Raw genomic sequence first — 24881 nt, 5'->3', positions numbered from 1 at the left:
TGCCTTTCAGCTCATTTTTTAGCTTTTGCTGTAAACATTTTCGTGACATGGTTATTTTTTTAGTAATGGAGATAAATTTCTCTATGTACCAGCTCTGAGATTTTCTTAGGAGGTTGTAGCTCTTGGGGTTGGGCCCAACCCAAGTCCCAGTACCTCCTTTGTGTACTATTATGTGTTTTCTTTGCATTCATAGAATAATTTTTGCCATTTATGTTAAAATTTTGCTTTGTTACTTAGGTTGCTTTTGATGATTAAAATAGTTTTTCATGGTTCAGGTTGATTTGACAGTTTGATAACAGAACATATCTACAAAAAGGCCACCAAGTAATCCTTGATCTCATCTCTCCCTCCTTGGGACCATGAGCTGAGACCAAGGCATACTTGCTACCACAGAAACACTGTTTTGCCTTTCAATGCAATTGCAAGTGTTAGATTTTTAGTTGGAAAAGTTGATACCAGTTGTGCTTACATATTTAGATCTTCTCTTACTTAGGTTTCCATATTTATCTTGCATGATTTCCTGTTCAAAACTTGTTGTTCATCATGTTTCTGGTTTTTAGGTCAGATTAGGTCAGAGTAGATAGATCTCTGATTTTTCTAGTCTTTCTTTGATTAGTTTTGAGAGATAGTGTGCAGATCACCTGTAATACATTCCTACCTATCCTTCCTTCATCACAAAACCTGCTCCAAACCCAAATTCTGGATTCCTTCCCTTCATTTGCCACATTTTTTCAATTTGACATAATTTCTACATTTTTGTGCAACATTGCTCCCTCCATCCTTGAACAAATCCAACCATCTTCATCACTCCTTAGCCTCATTTACCAAGTCCTATACCTCTTCACATCCTCATCCATCCTCCATTTCCACTTTCCCACTGTTTTTCTTCCATCAACCCTCAAAATCCTCTCTCGGCTCTTCCTATAGAACATCTTGTAGAACCCCTGCAGACTTCCTGTAGAAGATCACGTGAGCAGTTTCTCGAGATCTGATCGCTGTCAAACTCTTTGGAAGGCTGCTAGGTACCCATTAGGCCCTATTCTCACCTTCCCAACCTCCTACAAATGCCCACTCCATTTCCTTTCGCCAATAAACCCCTGCATAGCTAAAAATAGTTAAAGCACATGCATAATAATTCTGCAAAATTACTCAAAAAATACAAAAAGATGTGTTTTACATATTTTCCCTCAGAAGTAGCTTAGTCACATGCATTTCACCTTTCCAAGAGTCAATCACATCCATTTCTGTAACTTTCATCTCTTTTCTTGCACCAGTAGGGTTAGTCGGTAAAACTAGGGTTTGTTAGGGTTTGCATTTCCTTTCAGCTTTCAGCTTCTTTCTGCAAGTAGATTAGCCTCCTTTGAGTTAGCTTTCATCCATCATAGTTAAAAGCTTCTTCTAATAGATCATAGAGATTGGCTTAATCTCCTAGCGGACTTGTGCCAACTGATCAAGTGACAGCCTGCGGCAAGAGCTAGTACTTGTGCATACAGCACTGTCGCTTCTAAGTTTGTTACGAACTACCGGGTTGATAAAAGTAAAGAAGGGAGTCCCAGGAGTTGCAGCATCATTGCTGCAATACAGGAGCCCACCACATGGCACCACCTGCACAACGCCATATGTACACTGCACCATTATACAACATATACACAGTACCACAAGTACACAGTACCACACGCACGACATGTACGTGACACCAAATGTACACAGTGCCATAGTAAGACATGTACACAGCACCACTTGCACACAGCGCCACTTGTACACATGTACACAGCACCACATGCACACAGCACCACTTGTACAATCATGCACACCACAACATATGTACATAGAACCACATGTACAACATGCAAGCAACACCACTTGTACATAGCAGTGCATTTCCAACATGTACATAGCATCATCTGTACACAGGACTGCATATCCAACATGTGCATAGCACAATATGCACACAACACCACATATCCTTCATGCACATAGTACAATATGTACACAATACCACATATACAACATCTACATAGCATCATCTATACCCAACAGTGAATATGCAACATTCATACAACATTGTCTATACTACACCATGTACATAACATTGCATAATCAACATGTACACACACTAAATACACAATACACCACATGCACACAAAATCATAGGTGAAATAAGTACAACATATGCACAACAATAGTACCACACATCCAAAATCACCCTATCCATGCCAAGCAACCTTTATTCCAGTGTCTTATCCATGCTTGTCCCCAGTATGTCATAGACCACACTACTTTCACTTTGCTTATGTATCCCTTGGTATAACCTGTCAATAACAGAGACATAATATCAACTCATAACCACATGATACTAACCTCATAATTTTTGTCAGACTACTCTTCCCAATTGTTTCCTTGTAAGACCAAGGACCTCGTCATGTCATTCTCCTACATAGGCAATCATTCCTCCACCAGAATGATCCTTGACAACCCTGTCAAACAGTGACATAAATACATACATACATACATGTTTACATATAAAAACATCAGCATAGTCATGATCATAACATAATTATCAGATAACATAAGGTCTAGGTTAAGAGAACTTCCTTATTGTACACAACATGCGCAACATTGAGAACCACAGTTACCAACTTAGCCAAGGCATCTAGCACCTCAGATCCATTTACTTTACCTTTCTGGTTACCTTTCTCATGTTTGTACTACCACCGTCACCATGGACCCAACTAGTCCAACCAACTGTCATAATCTTTACCTTTTTTTGTGCTTACTCATGCACCAGGCTTCATCCATGTCTTACATTACCTGTTGGATTTCATTCATCTCTCCCTGAGCTCCACTAACTTTCCTCTTTCCCAACCAATTCCCAATGCTAAAAACATAAAAGGCAAGAACGGAATCAACAACAAGAAGAAAACCATGAAAAACAATAACACGACTCTACAAACGAAGTGGTATGGCCATGCTCTAGACATAAATAAAGTTTCAAATCAAGTGCAAGAAAATCAAAAAAATACCAAAAGCACAAGACTAACAACAAACACCATGACTCAATCCCCATGGTTCCCAGGGAAACTCAACCATATCCTTCTTCAATATTTTGTGGCAGTTTCATTGCCATGCAATCCCCTACATCATGTTGTTATAAACACATAACTATTAGTGCATAATTAAACATAACAATACACTAGTTACCTTACCTTGTTGTGCCAAGCACGTTTCTTGCAACTGAACACATCCATGCCATCTCTCAGGGGACTCCAATCTTTTGACAGATCCACTTGTAACTAAAGACTAGTTAATATACCTGTCAAGTACATTTTCATGAATCTAGCACATATCCACATAATGTCAAACAAAAAAAGGTTAAGAATGCTCCCTGTATGCAAATCACTCATTCATTTTGAATTAGGGTTTACAAACATAGCCAAAGGAATTCTTACCTGATTCCTTTCTTTTACCTTTACCTTGCTACAACTGAGTCTTACTATATATTGTCACATCACCCAACTGTTAGTTATATAAACACATCAATTATTGCCTCGTCATGCTAATACCAAGCGTGTTTCCTGCAACTGCTCACACATGTCAACCACATGTTCCAAATATCAAGACAAGCTTATCTATCAATTTGAAATCAATTGTTACCAAGACTAACAATCATTTCATAATCCATAGTTGACTCATAGTCATTAGACATAATGCTACAACTATCACCTACTATACTCAAGTACATATCAGTTGTCTCAACACATATGTGTTAGTAAAACCATCTTAAAGCAAGATCATTGGAACTCATACTCATATTATGAAATTCATCAAAAATTCAACCAAATTGCAAACATGCCATGTTAAATAATTCAACTAGGCACCAAACACTCAAACACTAAATAGGCGTCATAATCAAACAACCAATCACCAAATATATGACATAAGAAAACTCATACTTTAATGTATATCAGGGGAGGCTATCTTGTCTACACAATAAATCTAGGTTAGCACCTAAGTCACCTAACACAGGGATTCAGGATTCGACGGATATGGAGATTCGAGTGTTAGATACGGACACGTTGACCCCCCGGAACAGGTCACGTTTAAATACCTTATATATTATTTTATTAATATATATATATATATATTAAAAATTAGATATTTCTTACACAAATTCTCATTCATGATACAAATTCATTGATTCAAACATAGATTTTCATCTAGATGTAAGTTTTACAAAGTAACATTATGCATACAAATTACAAATACAATTGTGACATAAATGTTAAATGATAAATTATAAATTTATAATACATATTCAATTCATCAATGGTCCAATAGGAGCAAGACAAGATAGTAAGATAAAGATATTGTAGTTTTCTCATTAATTCATCAAAATCAAAATGTGTTATTGTTTACATAGCTAGTGCAATGCCAATGGAAAATAGAAATAGAAAAATACAAAACAACTACAACTATAAGTCTAAAAGTATACAAGCCTCAAGGCAGTAGGTATCTCATGAATCATGATTCATCAATCCTCATAGTCATCATCAAAATCACCATCATTGTCCTCATCATCATGCCAGTCACCAATTCTCTCCTCTGTTGCATCCTCCTCCTCTGTATCCAAAGTCATCTCTGCATATGTTGGTGTGGAGCATAACGCCTTTATAGTATCACCATCATCAAATCTGACAAGATCTAGCACTTACATGTTACTTGAATCTCCTTGAAAATTCTCCCACGCCCTTTTCTCCTTGCTCCCAAACACCCACAACAAACTAAACAAGTGAATGTGCAAATAGAATGGGAAAATACGCCTTTATAAGTTACGTGGATTCTTGATTTTTGGATTCGTGTTCAAAAATCAAGACATGTTCCAGATTCAAAGTGTCCCAATCAGACACAACATGTCCCGATTTTCAGACACAAATCCACCCGAATCGTGTCTGATTCGCCAAATTCAGGATACGTAGGGCCTTGGGGATGAATCTGGTTTCATAGGTTAGCATGATACAACTTCACAACATATCAACTCAAACATAAATCTTGATATCCATAAAAGTAACTAACTAACATGTTCACATCATAATCTCATAAGCATTTGTCATTCATGCATAGCAATCACATATATATGATCAATCTATATTAGTACAACACCATATCAGTGTATCACAAATATGTGAGCTCATACCTGAATATCGCAACCATAACCATCTACATAGGTCAAACCAGGTTAACACAATACTTGTAACATCAAGGTCTTCAATGCAATGAACATAACCATCATGCATATGACCTGTTATCACTTAAGAAATGATTTCTAAATTCGGAGCATCAGTTCTATTCCAAAGGATTGGTGTTAGCCGTGGTCTAGTCTTTCCATGGTTGCCTTAGTGTCTAAGATCTAGAAAAGAGTCTTGCTGGTATGGTCAAATAGGGTCAACACTCCATTCTTGCCCATCATTGGTCCCACATCACACATTATTTCCATGTGTCAAGCTTGTGTCAAGGATTACATTTTACATTTGTTCCTAATTCATAATGTTAGATGGTGGTTAAATCGCTTTTATGGTTTTTAGAGTCTAAGTCATAGGGTTAGAATCTCATTTCCATCATCAAATAAAGCTCAACAACCTTGTTTTACACTTTATGGATCTCATATCATGTTTTGAAAGTCATGTGTTTAGCCATTTTGAAAAAAATTTAAAACTTGCTACGAATCCATGTTTTCGTAGCACAGACAGTGTAAAAAACTAGTTTTGCGCTACGAAATCACTGAACTAGGAGTTTTCATAGCGCGCTACGAAACCCTTGAAGCAGCCTGTTTCAGCAGAAAAACTGTTTTTACTAGTAAAATTCCAGAAGGTTTCTTGAGCAGCTGAAAACTCAATTTTGAAAACTGAAAGATGATTTTCTTTCTAACATACTGAAATGAAAAAACCTCTTTAATTTTCTTCAAATTCGTTCTGAGGTGGGAGAAATTTATGGTTAAACTTGCACTACGAAACTGTTGTAGGTGCAGTTTTGTCTTCTAGTTTTAGCAGTCTTTTTCAAGATCGGTTTCTGGTTACAAGAAAACTTATTTTGGAATTCTGAGAGAATTTTCTCTTCATCAACTCTCCAGATACAATAAACTATCTCATTTTCTTCATAAGTGTTTTCAGTTGGGAGATACTAAGCTTTCATTGAGACCCTAATTTCAGAAAACGGATTTTTCCTGTTTTACACGTGTTTTTCAAGGACAGATTTTGGACAACTGGAGAAGTGTTTTAAAAAAAAAAGAGAGGTTTTTGTTTTAGACATAATGGACTACAAAAACCTCCTTCAGTTTCAAAAAATGTGTCATGGATGAGGAGATAAAGGCTCTGTCCCACGTGCCAACTTTCAAGGATCCTAAACCTAAAAACAGGGAAACATGTTCCCTAATTTCTAGGGTTTGTCATCAGCAGTCAGGTGACAACGTGGGAGGCTTCATCAAATTTGACTTCATGAGGTTGCAGTTGTCAAAGAATGCATTTAATGTTTAGTTGAGGTGGTTTTGTCATAATAAGGAGTTACACTCCTAGTTGTATTAGGTCTCTAGGATTGCTAGTTAGCTGTCAAATGCATTTAAAGGTTTGTTTTATGGTTACAAGAGGTGTCACTGATGGAAAATTTTGAATTCCTCTATGATGGAGGAAGGAATCCAAGCTTGTAATTAACTCTATATATGACAAGAGATGTAATGCACTTGCGGTTGGCAATTTTCAAAGAAACAAGCACATTGTGCTATTGTATATGACTGTATGTTTTCAGGTTAATACAAAGAGCTGCTTCCACTATTCAGGATTCCGAAAGGGTTTCAATGTTTGATTTTCCTCATGGCTTCCTTCATATACTTACTTGCAGTGGTATAGACACATGTTACTTAGAATTCATTTGATGATGCTCTAACTTCTTTCATGTGTTTGTAGGCTGTGTTCTCTATATTATATCTTTGTTTTTTTGTTATGTTAAAACCCTCTATGCCCTGACTTCCATTTGAAATTGATCTTGTTTTTGTACTGAAACACACTTTGACTCCATAGCCCAATGGATGTTTGTTAATTGGTATTTCAACCATTTATACATTGTTGTTCGAATTTTCCATAGAGTTAGCCATCTGATCTTCAAAGTAAAATCTTTAATCCAGTGAGAGAGCCCTCTCAGGTTGAGGAGGCTAAGCCTCAGCCAAAAGTTTGGTTTGAAATAGTTACTCAAAGTCTTCCTGATCAGCAGCCTATCAGGGTGAATTTTTGTGATAACATTTTGGTGCATCTGTCGGGAGTCTGAAGATTATTCATTCCCGAAACTAAGAAGCTAAACTTTTGAAGGTAGCAGAAGCTCAGAAAATTTTTGAGGCTGCAAACTACCTTGGCGACTCCACACATCAAATAACAAATTGGAAGGTGACTCCACTGCTAGAAGATCAGTAGCTTGATGAAGTTTCAAAATGAGTTCCATTGCAAGAATGAATGCCAGGTATGCCCCTATGAATCGGTCTCATATCCCTAGTTTTCCAAATCCTATGCCAAAGGTTGATTGGTTAGATGATCTTCCAATATTCAAAGATGAAAAGAAAGACAATGTTGCTCTTCATTTGGTTAGGTTCCATATGCATGTACGCAGTCTTAAGGTTCAGTTCCCTGAAGATTGTCTCATGAGGATGTTTATGACCACTTTAGAAGGAAAAGCATGGTCTTGGTATAAAAGCTTGGAAAATGGTTCAATATATTCGCTTGCTAATTTTCATGATGAATTCTATGAGATGTATAAAGAATGTCATCCTTCCTTATTGCTGGTAAAAAAAATTTGTAAACATTCTTTGAGTCTTATTCAATATTTGAAGGATTGTTATGATGATGATGAATTCATGGATGAAGAAATTTTAGAGGCTCTTCATAACAATACATTTCAACACCCAGAAGAAAGGATAACATCCCATGAAATGCAACATGAAAATCAAGAGGGGTTTACTTATGAAAATCATATTACATCCTCAGAGATTGATGTAGAGATGCAGCAAACTGTCCAGTCTTTTGATCATGAAGAGTATGAAAATGATTACAAACACCAAGAAGAAATGATGGAAATAATATTTTATAACCCTCAAGCAGAGGAAAAGGTTGTTCATTTTTGTAATTCCTTGCAGCAGCTTACATCAAAGAATGATCATAATAATTAGGAAAATTACATTGTTTGTGGGAATCATTCAGAAAATCAATTGGATAGCATATCAAATAAATGTTGTGTAGCTAAGGATCAGTTGTTTGAAGATATAGAATGTTATGAGAATCATCAAACTAACCATGTGTTTTTTGACCCTACAGCTAACTACATGGAAAAGATTTATTGTTCAGGCTTCCAGTTATATTTTCATCTGAAGAACAGTTACACCTCATGCTTCCTTGGTCATTTCAGTATCTGTTTTATTTTTGCTTCAAGCATAGTCAAGAGATTCAAGTGTCAGATCAGATCAGTGACTGGCTTCATTGGAAGTTTCATGTTCCTTGAGCTACAAGTGGAGATTGCAGCTGATAGGTAGGTAGATGCAAATAAGCTCAGGGTAGGTTGATTGAGCATCTATTTCAGTAGGTGCAGTTTGAATTCTTCTTGCAAAAAATCATTAAAGGCTTGAGGAGCAGATTGGGCATAAGTTCAGAGTTTTATTCTAGAAAATGGATAGCGGCACTGTAGCTACAAGTTCTTAGTGTACCATAGGGGCACACTATCCAAAGTGGAGCCACTATTATCACTTAAGAAATGATTTCTAAATTCGGAGCATCAATTCTATTCCAAAGGATTGGTGTTAGTCTTGGTCTAGTCTTTCCATGGTTGCTTTAGTGTCTAAGCTCTAGAAAAGAGTCTTGTTGGTATGGTCAAATAGGGTCAACACTCCGTTCTTGCCCATCACTGGTCCCACATCACACATTATTTCCATGTGTCAAGCTTGTGCCAAGGTTTACATTTTACATTTTTTCCTAAGTCATAATGTTAGATGGTGGTTAAGTCGCTTTTATGGTTTTTAGAGTCTAATTCATAGGGTTAGAGTCTCATTTCCATCATCAAATAAAGCTCAACAACCTTGTTTTACACTTTATGGATCTCATATCATGTTTTGAAAGTCATGTGTTTAGCCATTTTGAAAAAAAATTGAAACTTGCTACAAATCCACGTTTTCGTAGCGCAGATAGTGTAAAAAACTATTTTTGCGCTACGAAATCACTGAACTAGGAGTTTTCGTAGCGTGCTACGAAACCCCTGAAGCAACCTGTTTCAGCAGAAAAACTGTTTTTACTAGTCAACTTCCAGAAGGTTTCCTGAGAAGCTGAAAACTCAATTTTGAAAACTGAAAGATTATTTTCTTCCTACCATACTTAACTACAAAAACCTCTTTCATTTTCTTCAAATTAATTCTTAGGTGGGAGAAATTTATGGTTAAACTTGCACTACGAAACTGCTGTAGGTGCAGTTTTGTCTTCTGGTTTTAGCAGTCTTTTTCAAGATCAGTTTCTGGTTACAGGAAAACTATTTTGGAATTATGAGAGAGGTTTCTCTTCATCAACTCTCCATCTACAATAAACTATCTCACTTTCTTCATAAGTTTTTTCAGTTGGTATATACTAAGCTTTCATTGAGACCCTAATTTCAAAAAGCGGATTTTTCCTGTTTTACACGTGTTTTTCAAGGACCGATTTTGGACAGTTGGAGAAGTTTTTTAAAAAAACAAGAGAGGTTTTTGTTCTAGACATCATGGAATACAAAAACCTCCTTCATTTTCAAAAAAAGTGTCATGGATGAGGAGATAAAGGCTTTGTCCCACGTGCCAACTTTCAAGGATCCTAAACCTAAAAACAGGGAAACATGTTCCCTAATTTCTAGGGTTTGTCATCAGCAGTCAGGTGACAACGTGGGAGGTTTCATCAAATTCGACTTCATGAGGTTTCAGCTGTCAAAGAATGCATTTAATTTTTAGTTGAGATGGTTTAGTTATAATAAGGAGTTACACTCCTAGTTGTATTAGGTCTCTAGGACTGCTAGTTAGCTGTCAAATGCATTTAAAGGTTTGTTTTATGGTTAGAAGAGGTGTCATTGATGGAAAATTCAAATTCCCCTCATGATGGAGGAAGGAATTCAAGCTTTTAATGAACTCTATATATGACAAGAGATGTACTGCACTTGGGGTTGGAAATTTTCAAAGAAACAAGCACATTATGCTATTGTATATGATTGTATGTTTTCAGGTTAATACAAAGCGCTGCTTCCACTACTCAGGATTCAGAAAGGGTTTCAATGTTTGATTTTCCTCATGGCTTCCTTCATATACATACCTGCAGTGGTATAGACACATGTTACTTATAATTCATTTGATGATTCTCTAACTTCCTTCATGTGTTTGTAGGCCGTGTTCTTTATATTATATCTCTGTTTTGCTTTTATGTTAAAACCCTCTATGCCCTGACTTCCATGTGAAATTGATCTTGTTGTTGTACTGAAACACACTTTGACTCCATAACCCAATGGAAGTTTGTTAATTGGTATTTGAACCATTTATACATTGTTGCTTGAATTTTCCATAGAGTTAGCCATCTAATCTTCAAAGTAAAATCTTTAACCTAGTGAGAGAACCTTCTCAGGTTGAGGAGGCTAAGCCTCAGCCAAAAGTTTGGTTTGAAATAGTTACTCAAAGTCTTCTTAATCAGCAGCCTATCAGGGTGGATTTTTGTGATAACATGACCAATCCAAATTACAACATCAAGATCTCAATGAAATAACCCTAATCATCAAGTTAATAACACATAACAACAATAAGCTATATATCATGTTCATCAATAACATAAAACCTAATCGTCAAGCTAACTGTCATATAGCAACAAGAAATTAACCTATAACATACTCATCAACAACATATCATATAACATAATCATCAAGTTATCTAACCTAACCAATAATAGCAATACTTATAACCACATGTTACTATCATTCTTGACTATCTGACTCATGTGCATATGACTATGCTAATCAACAATCATCTATCAGGTGTGTAACCATAACATCAAAATACATGTACATAACCTAATGTATATAACCCTAATGCATATAAAAATCCTTAACCTACATACTTGCATGCCCAAAATACAAACCTATATGATAACATCCTCTCGCCTCGAGGTCCAATGATGTAACTTCACTTTGATGATCTGCATCTCCTACTTTACCTCATTCAACGCATTAGCATCATAACACACCAATAGCACCATGATGACCTAAATTGCATACAATGACTTCACAAGGAATTTTTGATCTACTATTAAAACTATAACCAAGACTATGCATGCATAACAACTGTATATAGACATATAACAAATTAGTACCAAGCCATGCACATACCATTCTAGCTAGAGTCCAGTCATCAATGTGTGACCATATCAAGTACACAAACCATCACCTCGTGCATGACAACAACCATTACTCCATTGTACACATTTCTACACGCAACCAACAGTGTGCATAAGCAATGCCAAATCAACCACACATACGCATAGACGCATGTAGTCGAACATAAGTGATCAATTCTTGTAATCAACCTACAAGACTGATACATGTAATCCAAAATATTCAAGAATGTAACCTAACATACAAGGATGTAAGTAGGCGACATAAAATCAACATATAAGCAATATATAATCCATATGCAACTAGTCACATGTTCATGACAAATACATTCCACAAAATCAATATCAAATCCTCCATGATAACCATACTACAACCATAATAAATCATCAAGAAAATGCAACAAGCACATGAAATGCAAGTGTAAGAGGCACACATGCAACTAACATGCATGCATGACCAACACACACCACCCATCCAGTCTAATAGTTGAACCATGTTCTGATACCACTCTGTAGTATCAGGTATGAGGCAAAGAGAGTGCAGCCCGCTCTGATACCACTCTATGACACCCTCCTCCCACATCCACCCAACTAATCATGCCAACCAGGGTAAACATGAGATGAGAAGCTACTATGATCAAATTCAACCTCCGAGGTGACCTTAAGGAAGTGGAATCGATGGAACATCACAATAGTCATACAACATCATCAATAGAACCCTCAAAAGACAAGTCAGCTACTCAAATAGCGTATCCATGGGTCCCACTGTTGTTATGGATCTCTGAGGCCATAGTCTCTCTCATGTTATGGGAAAGGGAGCAACCAGAGACCTAAAGTTGCTCTCATAGGCTTGCATGCCAGCAACTACGGACCAAACTTTCCAGTTATGGGCCAGCGACCCTGGGATTTAAGCCAATTTTTCAGGCCTAGAGCCCAGGCCACTACCCAAAATGGAATGAAAGCTTTAAATCAATAACAATATAGTGAAACAATGATGCAAAAGAAATAAGCTCAACAAGACCTTAACCAGACCCCTACTAGCCATGATAGGTATTTCGTAAAACATATCATCAACATGTAACCTACACGTGTAAACAACACAATTAAGTGTAGGGATCTCATACATATCTGAGAATCGCTACGAGCCATTGTTCCCTCATGCCATTTGCTGCATTATCCTCTATTAGGTCATCGGCACATTATCCATTCATATACAAGTAAAAACATGATGAGATCCATACATTGTTGTCATAAAATGTGCATATAACCAGCATAATAGGAACAAAAATACAGTAAATATATCAGCCATCAAAATCCATATATACACTAGAAAATTTACACATGAAAATCAATGGAATGAATTTCTCATTAATCAATGCAATGAACCAACCGTAGATGGGACTACTACGTTCCACCTGACCATAGAATGACTGAGCCAAATCTCTCTTCAGCCATTCACCCTCGTTCCATATTCCAAGCATGAATGTGGGATTCAAACCAAAAGAACTCAACCAGGGCATATTGAGGCTAAACCACCTCACCCTTATCAATAGAAACTAGGCTCTACCATAATCCATCCCGGATAACCAGTCCAACGCAATGAACACATCATAACAGGATTTACCGTGATCTCCACCCAATCACTAGGCCAAACACGGATGAATGCCACCATATTTCTCCACCTACATCGTGAGGAATTTTTATGTCTCCTAGTCTCTCAAGCTTTACCACAATCCAAACCCGGATCACTAGGCCCTAAACCAAGACCCACTCTCCAAGATTTACCGCATATCCCAAACTTGGGATTACTAGGCCCAATGGAGAGCAAACCACTGCTTGGCTTTACCGTATATCATGTCATTCACTGGAAAGGATTCCTAGGTCCACCAAGGTAACACAATCTTGGCTTTACTGCAACCCACAGTCTAGCTCAGGGGTCACTAGGCCAATAGATTTACTGTGATCCACAGTTTGGTTTAGGGATCACTAGTCCATTTTCTCTATCATTCGAAGATCCACCCCACTCAACTTCGAATCCATGTGGCAATCCAGCTCAACAAAAACATGAGAACCCCATCAAACCATGGTTATCCGGAAATGGCAAGGTTAGGCTGAAAACACTGTTACACATGGAAAAACCCATGCCATAACAGAAAAATAACCACATGCAATACCATGCATGCCAAATCTAGCAAGGAAAGTACACATGCAAGTCGATACATGCAATGAAGCCTATTGTAGCTTCTTGATCCTGCCTTTCCCAGCTTGATCTTTGCTTCCTCTTACCTTGTTTGCCTTTCTTGATCCTGTTATCACCCCAAGAAAGTCTTCTAGGTTGTAACTCAGAGATCACTGGTAACATACAGTCTTCAATATTGTTCTCTGAACTATTGGAATAAATGATGGTTTGGATCAAGTTAGATAACCATTTCATCTATGTTTTCACTCAATGCATGCATGAACACTCTCACCAATACAAGGCTTTAGACCACTAATGCTCAATAAGTTATAAATTCAATGGATAGATGGAGAATAATGACTATACCAGCAGATTGCATATATAAACATACATCAATGGCTAGCTACAGGTAGCAAAAGAGAATACTGACTGTACTAGCAGATGCATATATGACCACATATGGATGGCTAGTTACAGGTAGCAAAGAAGCTTGCAAATATAATATATCAAAGCAGAGATAAGATGACAGTTATCTGGCCTTAGACACAAAGAGAACATGAACAAATTGTTCAAGTGCAAGCATAGATTCAACAAAGAGAATGGACATTGAACATATAATGGCAAAAGAAGCTTATATTGCTAGAATGAAGATGAGAAGCTTGAATGAACAGAGGAGGAATAATCTCCAAAAGTTGAACCTCTATTACATCTTTGTTTCAGCTATTTATAGCCTGTTTACAATGCTCCTGAGCTCTCTAGAAGGCTTAGAGTATTTATCTGCATGATATGTATTGTTAACTGATTTGATGCCCTCTAGGCAAGCATGGGATCAGATTTTTCTGCTTCTAACAGCAAAGTAACCAATTTCAAATATTTTTCGTGGCTTGATGCGCTGTCTTGAAGCTTTTCTGTGCTAGAGATGCTCCATAACGTTTGTTGGGGGTGGCTGTTGCACTGTCTGAGTTCCCTGAACTTTTCTGTTTCGGGCTGCAGCGTGCTGTGGTCGTTCTCTTTCCCTTTTTGGGCTCTGTTTCCCGGCAAACTATCTCTTGGGCATTGTTAAGTGATGAACTGGGTCTTGGGGCCTTTGTGTTTCCCTTTAAACTTCATACAGTGACTGTTATGGTTGTGTACAGCAAAAATGTTGTAACACTACTAAATCTTGCCTATCATTGTGTGTTTTCGACTTCAGAAGTCCTAAAATATAGTTTAATTATCCATCAGGTCAGCCCTCTTCGCCATCACAAGTCACATTTGGCCTAGCCTATGTATTTCTCTTATATAATGAAATATGCAAAAACACTGAAACATGCATGAAAAATGCTTTGGGTGGACTTTAAATTTCATATATTCCACTTCCCGGACCCTTTCGAGTCCGGGCTTCATCGAAATCGGCACTGGCCAAGGTTCCACGTATTTTGTTTATACAACGGAAATACATAAAATATATTAAAAATGGGCCTTCCATGGATTTGAAAATATATATATTTTTATACCGAAACCCTCTCAGGTCCGAACTTTATCACATCGGTGTTGTCCCCCGTTCCCTTTGTATTTTGTTGAAACAACGAAAATACACAAAAACGTAGAAAAATGCTTGGGCGCGGATCTCAAAATTTATGAATTCCCCATTATGATGTCGTCAAGTCCGGCCCATCGGGCCGCCCATATATATGCGCATAGGCCCCACCCATGGTATGTTGCCAATGCGACATAGCGATGTGATAAATCGCAATCGCTAATCGCTCAACGCCCGGGCCATAACATATGTTCTACACCATCGCAACCCGCCGATCCGATCATCGGCGATCACTAATCGGCGTGTCATGTGCCTGCCCTTAGACTATCCCCTCTGCTTGGCCGATTGCAATTAGCCGCCTAGATCTGGGTCATTGATCGTCCAGATCTGACGGCAGTTGTTCATTCACTGTTTAAGCCTGCATTTGTGGGTTTTTTCATGGTTTTTTAGCATTTTTGCCTCCCGATAATGTATTTCCGCCCTTCCAAGGGCTCTCTTCTTGCACGAATTTCGATCATTTGATGATCTTTCAGCAAAAATTGAAGATTTCAAGGGCGTTAATGGATCCATTGGCATGTTTTTAAGCAAATTTGGAGACTGTTAGAGCCTATATGGATCAATTTGTGGGCCTTTTGCCAGCAAAGCTAACACTGGCTCCTTCTAGGGATGAAATCCTCCCTGTGAGGTTTCAAGGATCACAGATCAATTCCTTTCCTGAAAAACAAATTCAAATCTTCCTTCTAGTGTCCCATTGGGCATGGAGTCTATTTTGTAATGAAATAAAAACTGGAAAAACATATTTACAATGAGAAAGCTTTAAAGCCTTAAACGAAATAAAGTTTTAAGAACCGCCCATTTATTGGGCTACCAAAATTGTCTTCTCCTTCTAGACTGTGCAGAATGAATGTATTGTTCTACTGAACTTGAGCAATGACAAAAGGACCTATCCATAAGGAGTCAAACTTTCCATGATTACCTTTATTTTCCTTAAATGCATCCCATTTAAGCACCCAATCACCAACTTGGAAATTGTCCACTTTTGCCTTCCTGTCAAAGGTTTCTTTGATTTTCTTCTGATGAGCTTTTGACTTCTCAACCAGCTGCTCTCTGATCTATTGTAGTTCAACCAGGTTATTCATTCTTCTTACCATATCATTCTCTTTATCTTGTTCTTCTTGCAAGAACTTAACCACAGGGAGAATGAGCTGGATGGGGAAAATAGCATCAGCGCCATAAACCAGTTTGAATGGAGAATTCCCTATGGAATTTTTGATGGTAACTCTGTCAGCCCATAGTGCAAACTTCAACTTGGAATCCTAGCTCTTTTTGTTGTCCTCTAACAGTTTTTTGATTACCCTTACTAAACTCTTGTTAGATGATTCTGCCAGGCCATTTCCTTGAGGATAATAGGAGGTAGAATGCACCACTTGAATGCCCATGGATTCAGTCATGTCCACCAATTATTTTTCCTTGAAAGTTGTTGCATTATCAGTGACTAGTTTGGTTGGGAAACCAAATCTAGTGAAAATATTCTCATTCATGAATTTTATGACAACTTAATGATTGGAATTCTTAGTGAGTATAGCCTCAATCCACTTAGTGAAATAATCAGTGGCTACTAAGATGCATTTGTGTTGGTCACTGGAATGTGGGTTGATCTCACCTATAAAGTCCAAGCCCCATTGCTGGAAGGGACCATTGACATGTATTTGCTTCAAAGGCAGAGATTTTAGCTATTGTCTTCCTACAAACCTTTGGTACTTGTCACAAGCTTTTACAAAAGAAAACACATCAGAAAATAGAGTAGGCCAATAATATCCAGCCCTCAAGATTTTGTGAGTTGTGGTTTTCCAATAATGATGCCCTCCACGGATGCTAGAATGGAACTGGTGTATGACTTCCATAGATTGTTCTTTATCTAGACACCTCAAGAGGATTCCTGATGGGTCTTTCCAATAAAGCAAATTTTTATCAAGATATAATTTGGTTGATCTGAGTTTAACGGCACGAGCTTGACTTAAGCTAAGCCCTGGAGGGACTTCTAGCTTTTGTAAAAAATGAACTATGCTGTAATACCATTCACATGTTGCTAGATTTTTAGCCAAAGAATGATTCTGCTTTTGCTCTTCTGCTGCTCCCTCTGCCTGCTCATAATCTGAATTTAGACCCATGGAATTTATATCTAACAAGCTGCAATTTTCTTCAACCATAAGTTTAGCCAAGCCCTGGCCTTTGACAAGCTTAGTGGGCTTCACCTCTATGTTAAACTCTATGAATTTGGCAATCCATTTAGCCCTCTTCCAATCAATATCTGGCTGAGTTAAGACATCTTTTACTGAAGCTGAAGGTACATATGCAACTACTTTGGAATGCAAAATATACATTCTGAATGCCTTTAAAGACTTTATGAGAGCATAATCTTGTTTTTCAATAAGGTCATACCTTAGTTCAGCATCCCTTAAAGTTTTGCTGAAAAAGGCCATGGGGTGTTCTATGCCTTCATCATTTTTCTGCAACAGAACTGCTACAAGTGTATCATAAGAGGCAAAAGAGAAGATACAAAAATCCTTAGTGTAATCTGGGCTGATTAGAGTGGGAGCTTTCATGATAGCTTGCTTGATGGCTTCAAAAGAGTTTATTGAAGCATCTGTCCATTTTATTTCTGCTCCTTTCTTCAGCATGGAAGTGATGTGCTTTACAAGCTCTGCAAATTTTGGGATGAACCTCCTTACGAAGTTAATCTTACCCAAGAAGGATTGAATGTCCCTTTTTGACCTTGGGATGGACAATGTCTGAATGGCTTGAACCCTTGTTGAATCAATCTTCACACCTTTAGCAGAAACAATATGTCCCAGAAGTTTGCCTGCTTCTAGAGCAAACTATGACTTCTTTGGGTTCACTGAAATTCCAAAATGTATGCACTTTAGGAATACCTTCTTCAAATGTTGTAAATGATCTTTCTAGCTGCTGGAGAAGACTGTTATGTCATCAAGATAAATAAGGACAAACTTGTCCTTCTCTCCCATGAAGGCTATGTCCATGGCCCTCTAAAAAGTAGCCCCAGCATTTATCAGTCTAAAAGGCATCTTGGAGGACATGAAAGTGCCCTAAGGAGTAGTGAAGGTGGCCTTTTCCTGATCTTCAGAATGTACAGCAATCTGATTGTAACCTGAAAATCCATCTAAGAAAGACATGACTCTAGCCCCTGAAACTTTTTTGCAGCAAGTGTTCCATTTTAGGCAGGGGATAGTTATCTTTTTTAAAGCACTTGTTCAGATTTCTGAAGTCAACACAAAGCCTGATTTCACCATTTTTCTTTCTCACTACCACAAGGTTAGCTATCCATTTTGAATACCTTAGGGGAACTATAATTTTGGCATCTAACAGCTTCTTGATTTCTTTCTCAATCAAAGGTAGTAAGAGAGCGTTGATAGGTCTTAATTTCTGTTTAAAAGGGGTGGTGTTCTTTTCCAGTGGGATCTTATGTTGAATGATGTTCGTATCATAGGTTTTGAGATCACTGTATTCCCAGACAAAAATATCATTGAATTGCTTCATGAGAGTGCAATACTCAGAATTCTGGGCAGAGGATAATTGAGCGGACGGATTTATGTATTTCAGATGGGCTGGTCTCCCTATATTGTGTTTACGAACAGCAGACTCATTTTCTGCTTCAGCGGGCTTATATGGCACATCGTTTTGGTTGAACAGCTTTTCTAGAGGCACTAATCCCTTTGGTATATGGTTACTAGGGAGCTAGACGGTGCTTCCTCAGCCAATCTTGTTCTTTTAACTTGGATTGGCCGCATTCTTCCTTGGTTTCATTTTCTTGATCGATGCGCATTTCAGCAAATTCCTCCACGACTTGTAAAAACTTGTTAATTTCCTTATCGTCTTCAAAAACTCTCCAATATTTGACATTGTTGGGCAGAGATGGTTTGTATTTTACCTGAACTTCATAGGTCAATTTAGGAGGCAAAGGAGGAATAAACATGCTAGCAAAGACAACAAGGGAGTCGGCAAGCTGGTTCCTCATTATTGGAATATAAGAAATGTTGAAATCATTAAAAGAATCCTTGAGCCTCCATACCTCATCTCTATATGCTTTCAACCTTGGATGCTTAGCTTGGAAAGTTTTATTGACTTGCTGAATAATGAGGTCTGCATCTCCAAACATTTTCAGGCCTTTGATACCCATTTCTTTAGCAGTGTTTAAGCCCAGAACCAAAGCTTCGTACTCTGCTATGTTGTTTGTGACCTGAAATGTTAATTTGAAATAGAAATGAATATATTCCTATGCTGGGGACACAAGGACTGCACCTGCCCCAACAACTTCTTTAGAGCAAGCCCCATCAAAGAACATATCCCAAATCTGTGGGCCTTCTCCTTTAGCAATTTGGAAAACTGGTTTTTTTAATTGTGTGGAGGCCAACTGGGATTCTTCAATATGGAGAATACATGCTACAAAATCATTGTCAACAGCATAGATGGTATGATTAGTAGGGTTCTTCTCATCGCTGATGATATAAGCCAACTGTGCCTCTCTATATAATCTCTTGCTCTCACCTCCGAAAACTGGGACAGTAGCATAGGACAGATCATTTTGTAATGATCCACCTAATGTCTTAATCCATCCTCTGGAAAGTAACATGCCAAACTTGGGAGGTACATCAGCTACCACAATATCCATGATCATGCTTTTCATAAGCAGCTGAGACAAAGTGATGGCTAGGTCCTTGATTAATCCTAGACATTTCACCTTTCTAGAGTCAAAAGAAAACAGGTCATGATAAGGTTTAGTGATGTCAAGGCCCAACTCATCCATGATAGCCTTGGGCATTAGATTATGGCTGGCTCCAGTGTCCAAAAGGCAGTTGTGAAGGATTTTTTTATGAATAGTCAAAGAGACATAGAATGATGGGGAGTTGTCTTCAAAATTTTCAATCATTGGGCTGAGAATAATAGCTGGCCTGTCATCTTGCAGATTTACATAGTCAGTGGAGGCTTGGATGGCTTTAGGCTCAAGGGGCTCGAGGATGGATCTTTTGAAGGATTCATTTTTCACTAGTTCAATCAGAGGCATAGGTACTCTTAGCTTCTAAATTTATGATTGAAAACTGAAAGGAGAAGGAGACTTGTCAAGGCCTCTTACCTCATGAGCTGGAGCTTTGAGGATGATGGGATCAACTGCCAGTTTTTTTTGCTTATTTGGTTTTTGCACTGCACGGACAGCAGCTCTTTGAACAGGAGTTTCCTTGGCATTATTTATCTTTGACCTCAAATTATATCTTTGTAGATCTACAGTTTGTAGAATAGCTTGACCATCCCATTCTTGGCTGATTTGGTCATTACATAATGACTTTTCATAGGCAGCTGAGGTCAAAAAGGAAGCATTGCCTTTGTCTTCCAGACAATGGATCTCATCATCTTCTTCAATCTGCTCTTCTTCCATGACTGCATTTTAAAAAGGAGCCTTCACCCTTTGGTCTTCATTAGCATCTTTGTTTCTTTGCAAAATCTGCAACTGCTCATTTGTTCTTCTATATGGATTTGGATTTGGATTTCTAGGAGAAAATGCACTAGGCACTCTTCCTTTCCCTAGGTGTTGCTCAACCTTCAATTTAGAGATTTCAAAGGCTAATGACTCGATCATTTTAGTCATTTTTTCTATCTTAGGATCAGAGGATGATGAAGATTCGCCCCTCTGTATTCTTCTATCAACATTTCCCTTGAGCTTCTCTGCAGCCATGATGTTTGATGCTACTTCCAAGGCTGCATCCTGCATGTCAGCCAAAGTAGCACATCACCTCCCTCTCAACGATAGGTAGAAGTCAGAATCAAAAACACTCGCATAGGTGAGTTTAGCAGAGGTAGTAGTAGGTTTTACTTTGGCTGGTATCTTGTTGTACATACGATTAAACCTCTTATTAAAATCAAACAAAAACTCACCATTTTCCCTTTTTAAATTCCCAAACTCAGTGTGGTAGTAGAGGAGATCCTTCTGCTCCCCCCAATGCTTTAGGAATGCATCATCTAAAGCTTCAATATCTACTATAGATCTTGGGGTTAGTTCTCTGAACCATTTTCTAGCCTCTCCATCTAGGCTTTGGACAAAGACTCTCATCCACACATCATTTTCACTAATGTCCAGATTATCAGCATAGCTACAGAATGACTCAAGATGTTCTTCAGCAGTAACACCTTAAGTCCTAGTGAACATAGGCCTATATTTCTGATATTCTCCAGTAGGCATGGCATTCAAAGGAGTGGGCAGTATTAGAGGTCCATACCTAGCAGCAATGATTCTTTCCATTTTGGTAGGTGCTTGTGGACCTGCCATAGCTGTGGTGGGTACAAGAGTACTGGCAATCTAAGTGATAAAGGGTTGAGGAGTGACTAACAGGACTAAAGGAGTATGATGGATAGGAGGTGAGGTTTCCTTTGGGCTTAAAGCAAAAGGAGAACCTAAAGAACAAGGAGCTTTATGAATCTCTGAGATTTTTTCTTCACTGCTAGTATTAGATGTTATACTCTCAACATGTATTTGTTCTATTACAAGCCTTTCTTGAAGAGATATAGAAGATTGTTTAGGTTTACCTGAACCTGATGCTCCTTTCTGCAGTACCTTTCTCTCTTTGATGATTTTTTCAGGGTCAGGAACTGGGTCAGCTTGTAGCTTCTGAGGATTTCTCCGAGTATGCCTCACAAACTGAGCCAGAACTATGAAGTGGAGTCGCCAAGAGGTTCGGCCTCTAATAGAGTCACCAGATAGATGATTACAACTAGAAATGTGCCCAGAATTTGTCTATCATCAAAGCTGGATCTATGTCGTTTCCCAGGGAAGCAGAGATTCAGTTTCCTCTCCCCGGCAGTGGCGCCAATTATGTTATCACCCCAAGAAACTCTCCTAGGTTGTAGCTCGGAGATGCCTGGTAACATACAGTCTTCAATATTGTTCTCTGAACTATTGGAATAAATGATAGTTTGGATCAAGTTAGAAAACCATTTCAGCTCTATTTTCACTCATTGCATGCATGAACACTCTCACCAATACAAGGCTTTAGACCACTAATGCTCAATAAGTTATAAATTCAATGGATAGATGGAGAATACTAACTATACCAACAGATCGCATATATAAACATACATCAATGGCTAGCTACATGCAGCAAAAGAGAATATTGACTATACTGGCAGATGCATATATGACCACATATGGATGGCTAGTTACAAGCAGTAAAGAAGCTTGCAAATCTACTATATCAAAGCAGAGATAAGATGGCAACTATCTGGCCTTAGACACAAAGAGAACATGAACAAATTGTTCAAGTGCAAGCATAGATTCAGCAAAGAGAATGGACATTGAACATATAATGGCAAAATAATCTTATATTGCTAGAATGAAGATTAGAAGCTTGAATGAATAGAAGAGGAATAATCTCCAAAATTTGAACCTCTACTACATCTTTGTTTCAGCTATTTATAGTCTGTTTACAATGCTCCTGAGCTCTCTAGAAGGCTCGGGGTCTTAATCTTCCTGATATGCATTGTTAACTGATTTGATGCCCTCTAGGCAAGCATGGGATCGAATTTTTCTGCTTCTGACAGTAGAGTAACCGATTTCATATATTTTTGGTGGCTTGATGCGTTGTCTGGGAGTTTTTCTGTGCTAGAGATGCTCCATAACGTTTGTTGGGGGTGGTTGTTGCATTGTCTATGCTCCCTGAACTTTTATGTTTCGGGTTGCAGCGTGCTGTGGCCGTTCTTTTTCCCTTTCTAGGCTTTGTTTCCCGGCAAACTGTCTCCTGGGCACTGTTAAGTGATGAACTGGGTCTTGGGGCCTTTGCGTTTCCCTTTAAACTACAGACAGTGACTATTTTGGTTGTATACAGCGAAAACGTTGTAACACTGCTAAATCTCGCCCATCATTGTGTGTTTTGGACTTCAGAAGTCCTAAAATATAGTTTAATTATCCATCAGGTCCGCCCTCTTCGCCATCGCAAGTCGCATTTGGCCTGGCCTGTGTATTTCGCTTATATAATGAAATATGCGAAAACACTGAAAAATGCATGAAAAATGCTTTGGGCGGACTTCAAATTTCATATATTCCACTTCCCGGACCCTTTCGGGTCTGGGCTTCATCGCAATCGGCACTAGCCAAGGTTCCATCGTATTTCGTTTATACAATGGAAATACATTAAATATATTAAAAATGGGCCTTCCATGGATTTGAAAATATATATATTTTTATCTCGAAACCCTCTCAGGTCCGGGCTTTATCGCATCGGCATTGTCCCCCATTCCCTTTGTATTTCGTTGAAACAACAAAAATACACAAAAATGTTGAAAAATGCTTGGGCGGTGATCTCAAAATTTAAGAATTCCCCACTATGATGCCGTCGGGTCCGGCCCATCAAGCCGCCCGTATATATGCGCATAGGCCCTGCCCATGGTATGAGGCCGATGCGACATAGCGTTGCGATAAATCGCAATCGCTAATCGCTCAACACCCGGGCCATAACATATGTTCTACACCACTGCGACCGATGATGCGACCTACCAATCTGATCATCGGCGATCACTAATCGGTGGTGTCCTACACCTGCCCTTAGATTGTCCCCTCTGCTCGGCCGATTGTGATTAGCTGCCTAGATCTAGGCCGTTGATCGGCCGGATCTGACAGTGGCTGTTCATTCACTGTTTAAGCCTGTGTTTGTGGGTTTTTTCATGGTTTTTAAGCATTTTTGCCTCCCAATAATGTATTTCCGCCCTTCCAAGGGATCTCCTCTTGCGCAAATTTCGATCATTTGATGATCTTTGAGCAAAAATTGAAGCTTTCAAGGGTGTTAATGGATCCATTGGCAAGTTTTAAGCAAATTTGGAGACTGTTAGAGCCTATATGGATCAATTTGTGGCCCTTTTGCTAGCAAAGCTAACAGATCCCATGCATAACCATCGCAAGAAAATTGAGCCAAGAGCTTACACTGACTGAGAGCTTAACATTGAAAAGAAGAATCTTGCCAATTGATCCTCATAAGTATTTTTAGGAATGAGGCCTTTATTTTCCTCATTTTCCATTATTTTCCTTCATTTTCCTCCTCACATGCAACCTGTGACCTTTCACCTCCTTTTTCTCCTAATTTCCATTATTTTCATAAATAAATATGCCAAAAATGCCTTTGCCAATTTCCTTAGCCATAAACAACCAAATGAACACACCCACTAGGATCTCTCACCCAACATTCAGCTTGGAATACGTGTCCCATCATCTGTGGTATTTATATATTTTTACATGGAATTTTCACTAGGGTTGTTACATTATATTTCAGTTGATTCATCTCCATGCAAGGCACTTGTACTTAATTCGGGTTTGGAGTGTGTATCTCTAATAGAAGCACAGAACTGTGAAATTGATCATTTCAGATATTATCTTTGGTCAAAGGAATCATGTATATCGGGTGCATTTCAAAATAGTTAGATCCTAATTTTTCTTTTGATGCATGGCTAATATTTTTCTTCATTGCACCTAAAATCCTCTTGAGTACTAATGAATTCATGAGTTATTTGGAAAATCAAATTCTTCTTCACTCATTTGATCTTGATTGGTTTCAAGTGTTTTCTATATTGGCATTCCTTTTCACTTATTTCGATGAGTATGATGCTAGTGCAGTGTGTAACGAGTTACAAGGAAATGGTTTTTTATATTTATCATGTGAGGAAGATGATTATTTTATTCAAGGCATTTGTAAAGTTGTTCAAACTAATC

The sequence above is a fragment of the Pinus tabuliformis genome, chromosome Q (genome assembly GCF_031772625.1).
Source record: "Pinus tabuliformis cultivar Carrire ecotype Pingquan chromosome Q, CPIR1, whole genome shotgun sequence".
NCBI lineage: Eukaryota > Viridiplantae > Streptophyta > Pinopsida > Pinales > Pinaceae > Pinus > Pinus tabuliformis.
The sequence above is the reverse complement of the archived record's forward strand: the minus strand, read 5'-3'. Positions refer to the sequence as shown.